Raw genomic sequence first — 14,318 nt, forward strand, 5'->3', positions numbered from 1 at the left:
CATGACAAAACAAAATTTACAAAATATCTTTCCACAAATCCAGTCCTACAAAGGATAATAGATGGAAAATATCAACATAAGGAGTAAAACTACACCCTAGAAGAAGCAAGAAAGTAATTTTTCAACAAATCCACACAATTCTAATTCCACCTCTTACAACAAAAACAATAGGAAGTGACAATGACTTTTTCTTAATATCTTAATATGAAAATTAATATTACCAACATATTCTAATCGATTGAAATCCAAAAATATGAGGAATTTTAAATTTGTTGATTGTCATCCAATGGCCTCTCTAATTTGGTAATTGGAGAAATAGGTCCAAAATTGTACAATCTATATGCACTTTCAGCTTGTTTGTTCTTGACAGTGTCTTGCTGTGTACAACATAAGGGTCTTGAAATCTTCCTTCTCCTATCTCAGCCTTCCTATTAGTAGTATTGTTTACTTCATGTTTTTACACTATACTATGGTTTTCAGAACAGCTTATATATTTCAAAGGTATTTATATAGCCGAAAGAAACATAGACAATTAACTTGGGAGGTCGCTTGTAAGAGAACAACAAAGAGTGAGACTGAATGCTTTGCTTGATGTTTTTAACTCTTGTATCAAGTTAGAAGAAGAGTACTTTATAAGTTACTCTTTCTCTGGGACGAATATTTTTCAAAATTATCACAGCTAATGAACCAAATTCTTACCTTCATCTAATGTCTGTGCCACCCTCCAAGCAGAACCATTATTCATTGAAACAGTTGGTGAATGACTTTATGGATAGACCATCTTATTATACACACCATTTCTTAAATGAGTGTAACTTGTTTTCTGTGGGCTGAGAATAAAAATCACTCACTCAAGTCAAATAGTTTTGACCATAGCAGCAAGTCTGTATCCAAAAATTGTGCCTACAATTCATTCCGTGGCACAACACATCTGTCAACTCTCAGCTTAGCTACAGTGGAGGTAAAATCCTTTGGTGATGTGAGGGTCATTGAAGTACAGTATTATTACAATGAAATCCAATGTCTAAAAATTATTCTTATTTTGGGCTTGAACCACAGTAAGAGCCAAGATTTTAAACTCTACTAAATACAAAACAAACAAACAAAAAGATTTTATATATTTATGTTCATTTAAGAAAATACTAGTAGTGATGTATTATTTTGAAATATACAGTTAATATGTTTGGAGTTATTTAAAATTTATATTGAGAAACACATGTATTTTCAGTATTGCTGTAGACAAGCATCTGCATAAGCGTGTTCAATTGATTGTTGTTTTATATCAAACAACTTTTATAATACTCATTTTTATTGTTATAATATTTTATAAATTTTAAGGAATGTGACCAAAAAATATATTGTAGGTATGGAAGGGGAGGTCTCTTGGAGGAGTTGGGGTACAAAAGGGAAACAAGAATGTGATTTAATTCTATTTACTTAAAATATGTTTTTAAATGTTAACAAATTCAGATAAATTGAAATCATGTAACTTTTCTCATCATAATGCAATAAAAGTTTAAAAAAAAGTATGTGCCATCAGCCTCAGCCACTCTGATTCTCTTAATTTTCTCTTTTATGAAGGCCATGGCAGGGAAAAGATGCTGAGAAGATCCAACTTGAAGTTGGAAAGGGGGCTGGTTCTATTCTTTCCCTACTTTCTCCATACCCTGGAGCCTCTCACTCTGCTCACTTTCCTGAAAACAGATGCTGTCTTGGTAGAAGGAGGATGCTCAGAATGTCAGTGACTCAGCAGACTTGAGATTTAAATGGAGATTTCTCTCTTCATGTTCATACCAAAATGAGTCTGTCACTCAATCCATTAAAATTCAGAGAAGTGACAGAGAAGTGACCTTGTGGAGAGCAGCCCCATCTGGTACAAAGGCTACAGAGATACGTTAGAATACAATACTAGGTGGAGGTAGATAATCTTAGCAAAGCAAATTGCTGAAGTGCAGACCTAGTTTCAGTCATGCAGGCTAACAAGGGCTAGTTGTCATTCAGACCCTTTATCTGCAGACATCTCTTGTGGTTTACCACAGCAGACGGATAAACTGATCCTTCCTCTTTCTGTACATTCAAGAGACTCAGAAAAACCAAATGGTTTACATAATTCCCAGTGAAGGTAAGACAAGAGGGAGTGAGGTAGAGCATGCAAAGGCGGATAAAGGGAGTGGGAAGAGCCTAAAATCTGGAGTAGTCAGGGAGATGGAGGGTGTAAAAGGAGGTGGTGATGAAACCTTCTGATGGGAAATCCTCCTCAAACGTCCAAGGGTACCCACTGCAACAAGTTTGACTTTGGAGTATGAGCAACTACCTAGCAGTGAGACCTGGTGATTCATTTAACTCCCCACACCTGCCAAAAGCACAGGAATAATTCATACTGTATGTTGCAGGAATAATGCAAGAGCCACATCTGAGTGTAACTTTTAGGGCAGTCAGCTACGGTTTGATCAACGGACTCCTCAGTTAACTAAGCTCATGGGCAAAAAAGCATAGGTGGTGAAATTAAGTTGGAAGGCTTCTTGAAACACAACACTTTATATTGGCAAAACTTGTTTTGCAGAGTACAAAACTTTCATCAGTTACTTCTAAGTAAAGTGGTACTTTATAAAGGATGCTCCAGTACAGGAGGGCTGCCAGGGTAGGAGCGATTTGAAGAGAATGGGAGCAAAAGGGAACCTTTAAGTAGGGAGGGTGAAGGGAGAAGAAGGAGGGTAAAATAACAGTAAGAATGTCTGAAGCAGACATAAAGAAATAGTAATATGCATCTACCTAAAATTACATGTAATATAATATACCATATATACATACATGTACATATATACATACACATATATGCACATACATATATAGAGTAAATGAAAATCTTTCATCTGCACTGGCAAGGCTCTCCCTAAGAGCAATAGACTAACAAAACCCTTACCACCAGTCATGAGATGCCCCCATGTTAGTTGTTGGTCAAGATTGTCCAGGAGACTCCCAAAGTATTATAGGATATTGCTGTTGTCCTTGCTCCATACCTCTACCCCCAGAGGTGGAAAGTAAATCTCTATTTCTGAAGACACCATGTACTTTGGACACAGAACCTGGAGGATATGAATATTTTCCACCTAAAGCCTCTTCCCCGAGCACTAGCTTTCATGGCCTTCGAAGGTGTCATGGAAGCTTTCCAAGGGAGAAAAGCAACCAATGGTCCTGCCCAGCGGTGATACCTATGAACTAAAACAATGATCAGTATGGTGTGATATACTTAAGACTGCAGTGGGGCCATGCGACCTTGTCAGTAACCAATAGCTCTCTAATTGGACTAAAATCCTGCTCAATAAGAAGGAAATTAGCCTGCTTGGTTCTGGAGACCTAGCCTCAACCCTAGACAACTATAGGCAGATAATGAATTCCAAGAATGGGAAAATACTTTCGCTTAGGGAAATGCCCCTAAACCCTTATCCAATACTAAGTGGTCAGTCCTGAAACCATATGCATACAATTAATGTTATACAGACTGAGTAGGGTGATTCTATTACACATTTAGAAATATATGTACACACACATATGTATGTATACTGACAAAGAAATGGAGGACATGAATTAGAGAGAGAGAGAGAGAGAGAGAGAGAGAGAGAGAGAGAGAGAGAGAACACAATGGGGGTGAATAGGAAGGATTAGAAGGAGGAAAGGAAAAGTGGAAACAAGGTAATCATATTTTGATTTTAAAAATTAAAAATATTAATTCTTCTTTTAGGTGATGCTTGGAATAAAACTTTCTAGTTATATCTGTACTAGCAGATTTTGTTTTTTCCTCAAGAAAAACGTGTAACAATGGTGGTAGAAGAAGTAATTACTATACTAACTCATTTTTTTAAAGTATGAGATATTAATTTTGAAATGGTGAGATAAGCCTTTAATTCCAGCATTTGGGAGGCAGAGACAGGTGGATCTTTGTGAGTTCAAGGCCAACCTGGTCTACATGGCAAGTTTCAGGAAAGCAAAGACTACATAGAGACCCTGTCACAAACAGACAGACAGACAGATAGACAGGCAGACAGACAGAAATCCAATGGTGAGTGTGATTGACTAATTTAGAAGAAAAAGCAAATGCTGCTATTTATATACAACTTTTGTAAAGCAAATATCCTTTCCAAGAAAGAGATAAGTGATTAACTGTCTTGAAAAGAGCAATAAATAGTCCAAGAGTCAGCTTAGGTTCAGGTCAGAGATGCACCATGAGTTAATGAGCAACCTCCAAGAGACTACTTCACCACATTCGTGGTAATTTTTGTCCTCTTATACCTGTATGGAGGGTGTGGGATAGTGAGGATGCTGGCTTAGATAAAGTCAAAGATTTAGTTTCAATTTGACATTCTATTGTAAGACCCCGACCCTCAGTCAGTGGTACTTACTTTGAGATGCCTGTGAGTGAGACACCAAGGCGCAGATTGTTGCAAAAGCAAGAGGTTTATTTTCCAGTGCATTGGGATCGAACTTCAACTAGTCCTTCAAGGCAAGTGACTAGAAGGCGACCCCAAATGTTTATTACAAGCAGTTTTTATTCTTTTTAGGGGAATAGGTTACATCAGCAAGGTTACCGTTCAAACTTATTGGCTAAGCGTATTGAGCTTTAAATCTATTGGCTAGCAAGCATGGGCAGATCAGGACATATTTGAACTCTACCTGGGACATTCCTGAGGGTCAGGTGACTATCAGTCAGTACATTCTGTATTTTTTCTGAGAATCTTTTTACTCAAGAATGTTCCTGTCAGGCGGTGGTGGTGCACGCCTTTAATCCCAGCACTTGGGAGGCAGGGGCAGGTGGATTTTTGAGTTCAAGGCCAGCCTGGTCTACAGAGTGAGTTCCAGGACAACCAGAGCTATACAGAGAAACCCTGTCTTGGTGGGGGGGTTAGATAAAAAAAAGAAAAGAATGTTCCTGTGGGTGGAGTATGGAACTTGGCCTAGCCTTGATCCCATTTGGGGGAAACTGTATGGAGGGTGTGGGACTGGAAAAAGCCCAGAGGGTCCCTCACTAGGAGAGTGGAAGACAATAGTACTGCCAGCATGTGGACTCTGAAAGCCTGAAATCCTTGGCTAAGACATTTTACTGGAGATGATTTTCAGTAATTGGTCTAGAGACCATTCTAGTGATTTTTTTTTTTCTTTTTGGCAAAGAATGTACCAGCTGTTTTTGCCTTTGTCCTAAGAATCTGCCAGAGGCCAAATTCTTTGGACTAATATCATTGACAGAGGAATGTTCAAGAGAGCCTCATATTGATTATTTACTTGGTTATTAATAATCTCTCTTACAAAGATCTACAATGAAAGGAGGAAGTGAAACAAAGAGAAATAAGTGCAAGATGTACACTTTGAGGAAAAAAGGAACATCTGCGGATGCAATGTTGGAGCCGAGTTCTGTGTTTAAGGAGATGAAAAGTTTAAAGGAAAGCCTGATGCTATTGGAATAAAGGGAGTGGTGTCCTCAAGAAGAGACCCTACCCAACTAGTCCTGAAAATTGTAGAAAGGAAAGCTTGTGCAGCAAAGGAAGCTATCAACAAGTCAAAGAGGATGTAAATGTCTGGGGTGAGTGGGGGAAGGTTCTAGCCCCAGCAAGCTGAAGAACCTGGCAGCTTCAGCTACATGGTTCTGGATTTAGAGTCAAGAAGGATAGTGGAAAGGGGTAGAGGAATCTTTCTCCATGTCTAAGGAAAGCTGCCAGGACCAGGTGTGTGGCAGGGGAGTCTTTGCATGGAGGTTCAGAAAGGCAATTCTATGATGCTGTCAAGGATTTCATTGAGACCCCAATATGTCAGGTGATGTTAGAGTCATGAGGTCTCTGCCAAGGAGAGCTGCATACACAATGTGGACCAGCCTAAGAGAGAGAATTATGCTGAAGTCAGAAAAACTGGAAATGAAGAGCCATCTAGTAGGCCTTTAATATCAGGCATGGCGTTGCAGGATTTATTTGGAATTCGTCCTGCTGGTTTTTGGTCTTGCTTTGGTCCAGCATTCCCTCATTATGCACCCTCTCTTCCTTTTGGAATGGTGATGTATAGTCTGTGTATGTTGGAAGTATATAACTTGACTTTTGATTTTACAGAGGTTACAGTTAAGAGGGTGTCTTGAGTCTCAGAAGAGACTTTAGACTTTAAAACCGTGTTGACAGTTTGATGGGTGCCAGGAGCCGTCTAGAAGATGGTTTCACCATGGACTCATGATGAATGAGCCCTTCAAGACAAGGCTGAAGGGACTACATTTTAGGAAAGATTCCTGCTATTAATATGCCTTTCCTGTTATTAAATATATATAACAATCACTAGGTATTAGTGAGCAGATTTCTGCAGGTCAACAAAGATGTACTGTCTTGTAGTATTGCTACACAGAATAGATGATTTCTTAATTCTTAATGCTGGTCCCTTAAGAATTCCTAAAATTATACTAATAATTATTAAGCCCTTTATAATAAGACTGGTATTAAAGTCCTCTCTGATATGAAAACTGCAATTAGAACTCTTCCAGTCTTTAAATGTCAAGAGTTAATTGCTTCTGAGATAGAAAGCAGGCATTTACAACTTAGAACACATTCCAAGAGGCTGTAAAACAATTGTAAGAACAAGGACAGAAGATAAAATATTGACTGGGTTTATCTATACAGAACTTCAATGCTAATTTAGTAACAAAAATTATAGTTCTTAACTCTCAATGAACCTGTAGAGCTAGTGACAGATAATGGATGTCTAGATAATTACTCTTAATGAAAATATGTGTAAACATCTCTGTTGTAAGCTTCGTATTCAACTTATGATTTGAATTTATGTGTGAACTTTTAGTGAACTGCTTTTTAAAAATAGGATGCTTGGAAAAAAACCATGTGATCTTTTTGCCTAGAAAAAGTACAAAAAACTAGGAATGATTACATTGTATTGTGTTGCATTACAGAGAGAGGAGTTAGACAAGGAGTTAGAAGAAGAGAGCAAGATTAGAAAGAGGAAGGGGAAGGACATCAGAGTAGAGTAATTTAGAAATTTATAGATTATATAGTCTGATAGGTTTCCCCCCTTTTATTTTTTCTTAGAAATAAAGATTATAATCCTATTTTAAAGTGTCTCCTTTTTTTCTGTTCCTGTAAGTGACTTTCCCTAGATGAGAGGGAGGTAAATAAACTCTTAACCTTAGGACTGGGTGATGGGTGGAAGAACAATGGAGGACCTAAGGACCTCTTTACCTAATCCCCCCTAAGCCTCCAGTTCTCTCAACCCCTGCACTTAACAGCAACAGATATTAATTCAACCAGAGGCCTGCAGCTTCTGGGTTTAGAGTAACTTAGAATCAAGATAGGTAAACATTATTACTATAATAAAAGCAACTATAATCTCTTGCAACACCAAGTTTTGTTCCCACCAACACTCTTTCCCCTCAGCTACTTTCAAGAGAGAACCAGGGCTCCAGAGCTGGCCTCGGGATATGGGGAATTTTGAAGTTGGACTAAATACACTGTGTATTATGGTATAGATGTAAGCTTATGGGAACCAGGGAGTGGAATGTGGTGGTTTGAATGAGAATGCTCATAGGTTTGAATCTCAGTTAGTGGAATAGTTTGGGAAAAATTAGGAGGTATGACCTTGTTGGAGGAGATGTGTCATGACAGGTATCCTCTGCCCCTACCTCTCTCTCTATGTTGTCTCTGTGTCTTTGTGTCTGTCTCTTTCTCTTGGCTTGCAGTTTGCTGATCATATGTGAGCTTACAGCTACTTCTTTAGCACCGTGTCTGTCTGCCTGCTGCCATATTTTCTGCCATGATAATGGCTTAACTCTCTGAAGTTGTAAGCAACCTCCACCCCCCAATTAAAGTGCTTTTTTCTATAAATGGTCCTGGTCATAGTGTTTCATCACAGAACAGTAACTAAGATAAATACTTTATCAATGATGGCCCCCAGTGTTTAAGGTCATGAGTCTGGAAATGTGTGTGTGTGTGTGTGTGTGTGTGTGTGTGTGTGTGTGTGTAATCTGTGGAGTATAGAGAAAGGTGTTAAATCCTTTAGAGCTGGAATCACATGCAGTTGTCAATCACATAACATGGATGCTGAAAAACAAACTTAGATCTTTTGTGAAAGCAATATACACTTGTAACTCGTGAGCCATCTCTAGCTTCCTGCCTCAAATACTTGTTTATTGTTTTTTAAAAAAACCACAGAAGTTGCTTAGGCTGTGGTAAAGCACAGTGCCATTACTCATAAGGATGGGTTTTATGGCCTACAAGCAATGCTTTAGATTTAGGGGAAAGGGTTTGGGATAAGCCAAGCATAAATTCTGGGAGTTATGTGTGGAACCTGCCTTTATCAGACAGCACAGGATCACCAGGTTGTAAAACTACATCCATTCCTGGCATCCTAGGAGGAACAACTGAATGTCTCATTTCACTGAAGAGCTAAGCTGTGTGTTTAACTCTCCTGGCTTCTCCAGTGCTTGTCTGTGTGCACAATGCCTTTTGCCCTCTAAATTACGGACAGATTCTGATCAAATAATTCTCTCTTTCCAAGACAGCTTTACCTTCCCGCGGTCTCATATGATTCCCTCTTCTATGGTCTAAATGTTGTATCTTTCCAGAATTAGCATGTTGAAATGCCAACCCCAACATGTTATTAGGAGTAGGGGCAGCCTAGTGAGAGTGGATCACAAATTCTCCTCTCACAAAGAAGCTTGGTGTTTTCATAAAATAGTCTGAGGCCCAGGAGGATTTACTCACCTTTCCCACCACTTAAGAGCACACTGAAAAGACATGTTTGATAAAGGAGTGAAGTCCTCACCAGGGTCAGATATTTCATTATAAGACATTCTTGAAGTAAATGATTCTTTTTTTTTTTTTTTTTAGGTTTTTGGAGACAGGGTTTCTCCGTGTAGCCATGGCTGTCCTGGAACTCACTCTGTAGACCAGGCTGGCCTCGAACTCAGAAATCCGCCTGCCCCTGCCTCCCAAGTGCTGGGATTAAAGGCGTGCGCCACCACTGCCCAGTTGAAGTAAATGATTCTTAACCTGATAGAGCAGTGCTAGCCAACAGGAATATAATCTTAACTACAGACATTTATGTGATTTGAGAAGTTCTAGTTGCTACATTCTATGAAAGAAGCAGGGCTGGGGATGTAGCTTAGTGGTAATGCAGCTAAGTCATCGTGCAGGCTCAGTAGTAGAGCACTTACCTAGCATGTGTAAGGCCCTGGATCCAATCATCATCACTAAACTATGAAAATAAAAAGTAAAAAATACAGAGATGAAGTTGTTTTCAAAATACGTTTCACTTAACCCAATATATTTTTAAAAAATGTTCTCAAAATCTAATGAGTATAAAGCATGAGTACAAAACATTTTCATTCTCATTTGAAAAAACACAAAACTTTCCAAACCCAATGTATTTAACTTATCACATTTCTGTTGGTCCTTGGCATATTTCTAGATACATATGTGGCTAGTTAGTGCCTAATGTATAGGACCATGTACCTTCAGATCCACAGAGGTCTCTGAAAGTATTCTTCCAGAATTAATAGACTAAGCTCATGCTATTTTGAAAATCTTGCCAGAATTCGTAGAGCAACTGCTGAGGTCTGTCTCTTAGAGCTGAGGTGAAGGATCCTCGCTCTCCTAACTCCTTAGACTCTGGAAGGATCCTGAGTTCCTGACTCCAGCAAGTTGCCTTTGTTTTGGTGGCACACACAGGGAGACATGCTACCTACCAGCGTTAAAGTATCGCCTCCCTCTGTCTCTGGGATCTTGGCACTGACACCCTGTACCACAAAGAGCCCCCTCTCTTTTTACTTCCCTTTCAGTTGCCACAGAGATGGAGGAGAAAATTCAAGGGAATAACCGGAACCACCGTTAATAGAGCCTTCTCATTTTAGCTGCCAGAGATAAACCGCAGGGCCCGCATCAGAGACGCTTTGTGTTTCTGACAGGGGTTTATGGATCAGCAAGAAAGAGGATTTGTACTTAAGTATCAGGATATTCTCATGCTCTGCTGGTCATATCATTTACTGTTTTATCTCAGACATTGTCCTTCTCCTAGTCATTCGCCCTCTGCATCTTGACAAAATGCCTGCAAGAAATTAACAGGCGTGCAAACCCTGGATGAGCAAAATTGATTCTCCTGTAATCTGTTCATGAGGAGATCGGGACGTGGTTGAAGTGATTTTAATTTCAGAGCCGAAGTTGCTAGTCTGTCTTTTTGTCAGGCAATTAGTTCCACTGGCTGGGCATGAATGCTATGACTCAAAGTGCCAAGGGGACCAGGCATGGATGCTGCAGAAGCCTGCTTGCGTCTTCCAACTCTGCCCATGCCAGCTTTCTTTTATCTCTCTAGTTTATTTTGGGTAAGATTCTCTCCTCAACACCAGGCTATGTGACTTTGTAAGGGCAATGTGCCATGAGTCCCATGGTCAAAGGACATGCCTGGGAGCAAAACTGTGTGCAAAGGCTCTAGACAAGGACCTAAAGGGGACAGACAAGCCCTAGCAGGGACATTGTTTATGAGTCTTGTTAAGATCTCAACATGTTATTTTAATTTTTCATCAATCTCAGGTGATAATTAGTCCTAGCTTATGTTGTTGACTTTGAAGGTGAGGGTCAGGGAGAGGCTAACATTTGTCAGTATCAACTCTGTAAGAAATGCATGCTGTGTTCACACATGGGTGCTCTTATTCCTGAACTATACCAGACACTTAGTAACTCATAGAAAACATTGCCTCCGAGACTCTGGAAATGAACGTTTCCACAAAGAGAACTCAGCAAGGTGCTTTTGACCACTGAGCAGGGACAAGTCTTACTTGCTCTAGTGTCCCCCAAGACCTAGATGCAGCTGGGCAATCAAGGCACAACACAGGCACACCCCTATTTGCCCAGTGACTGAAGTCAGCATCTCGTTTGATTCTCAAGATGAGAGGCATCTAGGAAAGGCATTGTCCCTCCTTATAGGTACCTGAATCAAACGCAGGGGTGGGGTGATCTAAATAAAGGTGTGAGTGAGCAAATGAGTGAATAACACAGTAGAAATACTTTCTTCAAATAAGCCGAGCTAATTATAGGGATCCATATAGGCTGAGTTAGTTATGGGGATCCATGTAGGCTGAGTTAGTTATGGGGATCCATGTAGGCTGAGTTAGTTATGGGGATCCATATAGGCTGAGCTAGTTATGAAGGTCCACTGTACATTGAACAAGTGATTTTTTAGGATAGAGGATACTATTTTTCAAAGTGAACCATCCAAAAGAGCAAAACAACTAACTCATTGCTTAAAGATAACCCAAGGAGCTGAAGGGTCTGCAGCCCCTTAGGATGAACAACAATATGAACTAACTAGTACCCTCAGAGCTCCTAGGGACTAAAACTCCAACCAAAGAGTATGCATGGGGGGATTCATGGCTCCAGCAGCATGTGTATAGCAGAGGATGGCCAAGTCGGTCATCAATGGGAGGAGAGGACCTTGGCCCTGTGAAGGTTCTATGCCCCAATGTAGGGGAATGCCAGGCCCAGGAAGTGGGAGAGGGTAGGGTGGTGAGCAGGGGGAGGGGGAAGGGAACAGGGAATTGTTTTAGTTTTTGTTTTTAAATTTTGTTTTATTTTCTTTTTCTTATTTTCTTTTCTTTTTCTTTTTTTTCTTTTGGAGGGGAACCTGGGAAAGGAGGTACTGTAAATAAAGAAAACATCTAATTAAAAAAAAGATAACATAATGCAGTTTTAAATATCATGTATATAATACAAGCTTAGAGGGTTTGTCATTGATTACTACAATTTAACAGTAATTTAATGAGTCAAGAGCCGTGTTTGTATCAATATGACATTTAAATAGCCCAAAGTAACTGTAATGTAGATAACCAACTAATTTAATTTACTAAGAACATTGCATTTCCTTTGTACCATTTTTCAAGAAGCTTAAAATGAGTCTTGGAGCTTAAAATGTTTATCTGAGTTAATAGCATGTCATTTAGCTATGCCAGGATCTTGGCAGTGCTTCTTCCAAAAGGAATAGAGAAATCAAAGGTTTGATACATTAAAGTTTTTATTATGATGCTCAACCAACAAAGCACTCTGGATTCCTCTTTCTTGTCTGGGTAGTGCCTCACTTATATTTTTAGGAAACTTAAAGAGGAGGATGAAGAGAAAGAGGAGGAAGAAGAGGAGGAGAAGGGAAAGGAAGAGGACAGAGACCATAAATGTTTGACTTATTGTCCTAAATTTCTCGTGAAGCACAGAGTATCTTCAGTGGTAGGTACCAGAACCAGTTTCTCAGGGTTGGGACGATGTTCCTTTCATCAGTGTAGCACCCTTATACAGGATGAAGGAGGTTCTCGTGTACTTGACATCTTCCAAGTCTTATCTTAATCATTTTCATCTGTGGCAGTGTCTGTCTCTCATGAAGACAGACTTCATATAGTTCAGACATGGGGATACCCAAGCACAGAGCTGAACATTCATTCTCCAATGGGATGTCTGTCAGAGCTAGAACCTGAAAACACAGCCATGACTGCCACACAGGCCTGCTCTCTAAAGCTCATGGTCTACTGGAAACTCAGAGCAGTAGGCTGGCAATGAGGACAGACAGGGCTAGCATTTGAATAAGTATATCCCAAAGGTGGATGGTCTCCGGACTGTGAGGCTGTTGACAGGCAATGACACCCATACTCCAGCGATGGGACTACTGGGACAACGTTAGGTCACTGGGGTATGACTTTGAAGGGATATTGGAATTCTGGACTCTTCCTCTACTTTCTGACTGTCATGAGGTGAGCAATCTCCTCTCCCATGTGCTCTTGTCACCATGCTGCCAGAGGTCCACAGCAACAGGCCCAAACATCTGTGGACTGAGACCTCTGGAACAGGGAGCCCAAACACACCTTTCTTAGTTGCAAGGTAATCCTGTTACATATTTTGTCAGCAAAAGAGCAGATTAACACAGTGAGTAGTCAGGACTATATTAAACTTGGGGATAAAAAAAAAGACTGCCTAGGAAAATAGCAGTAGGTAATACCAGAAAGTCTAAGTTAACATTGATTCAGGCACTGAGAGAGGAAAAGAAGGGAGCACAAAGAAGACTGCATGGTTTAACTGAATAGTCTTAAGAGGCATTATCCTTAGGAGGGAAACACATCGTAAATGACTGAAATGGAAAACATAGTTTCTCCATTTAAGGTACTTAAGAGCTGCTCATTGCTACTATCTCAGACAATGTAATAGACTATGTACATCACTGAATGAATAGAGACGATATAGATAGATACAGTGTCCAGCGTTACAGAGTGTCTTAGTAGGCATAGAAGATATAGATAACTTTTATTAACAGAAAATTCTAGTGGGAATTACTGTAATATAAGCTGGCTATAGCCAGTTAATAATGTGCTATGAAGGACATGTCAAGATATTCAGATTTGATTTTGTGGACAATGAGATGCCACTGAAGCATTTTATGTAGAGGAGATGGAAGTACATTTATAGTAGAAAGTCACGCTGTAAGGATTACAGAGAGGCAAGGCAACAAGTTAGGTATCAGTGAAGAGAAGAGGCAGACATGGAGGCTGATCTCAGGCTTGGGTAGTTAGTAAAGGATGTTATTAGCCTAGACAGGAAACAGAGAGGGCTAGATCTGGGGAGGAGTGATTAGTTTAACTTTGCTTTTGCTACTACATTTGAGATATCCAAATATAAGCTGATGAAGAAATTCTAATATAGGACCTACAGCTCAAAGTACAGACTTGATTGACAGAGATTATATTTTTGAACTCACCAATATGTCGGAAACATTTGAGGCCATGGGAGCAGTTAAGTCCCTGAGGGAGAGAGTGCAGAGAGACATGCTGTGACAGTCAAGAAGTGTACCCAGACAATCTCGATGGCGATGAGATCGGCCGAGGAAGAGGAAGGCAGAAGGAGAACCAGGGGGCGGTGGTGGGTCGAAAAACTGAGACTATTTTAACAGGTCATGGAGTAGAAGATCATCACGTGTGGGTCTTATTGCCGGAGGTTTCCAACGGAGATCTCGGCTCGGACTTGTGAAGAGAATCGAGCAAGCACGGACTGGGCGTCTCTGCCCTGTCTTCCAAGATGCTCTGTTTCTCCACGCTGCCCTGTACTGATTCGGGTTGGGCCGACTAGCCAGTGAGGAGGGCGGTGCGGCGTTTTTTTTTGGGGAGAGCAGACCTCTTCTCAAGTGTTACATCTCTAAGAACAGAAGGCTCAGACCACGGAGTAGATCTTTCACATGCTTTACTTCTCTGGATACCACATATATATATATATATATATATATATATATATATATATATATATATATATATATATATA

This window comes from Mastomys coucha, unplaced genomic scaffold, assembly GCF_008632895.1.
Source record: "Mastomys coucha isolate ucsf_1 unplaced genomic scaffold, UCSF_Mcou_1 pScaffold9, whole genome shotgun sequence".
Classification (NCBI taxonomy): Eukaryota; Metazoa; Chordata; class Mammalia; order Rodentia; family Muridae; genus Mastomys; species Mastomys coucha.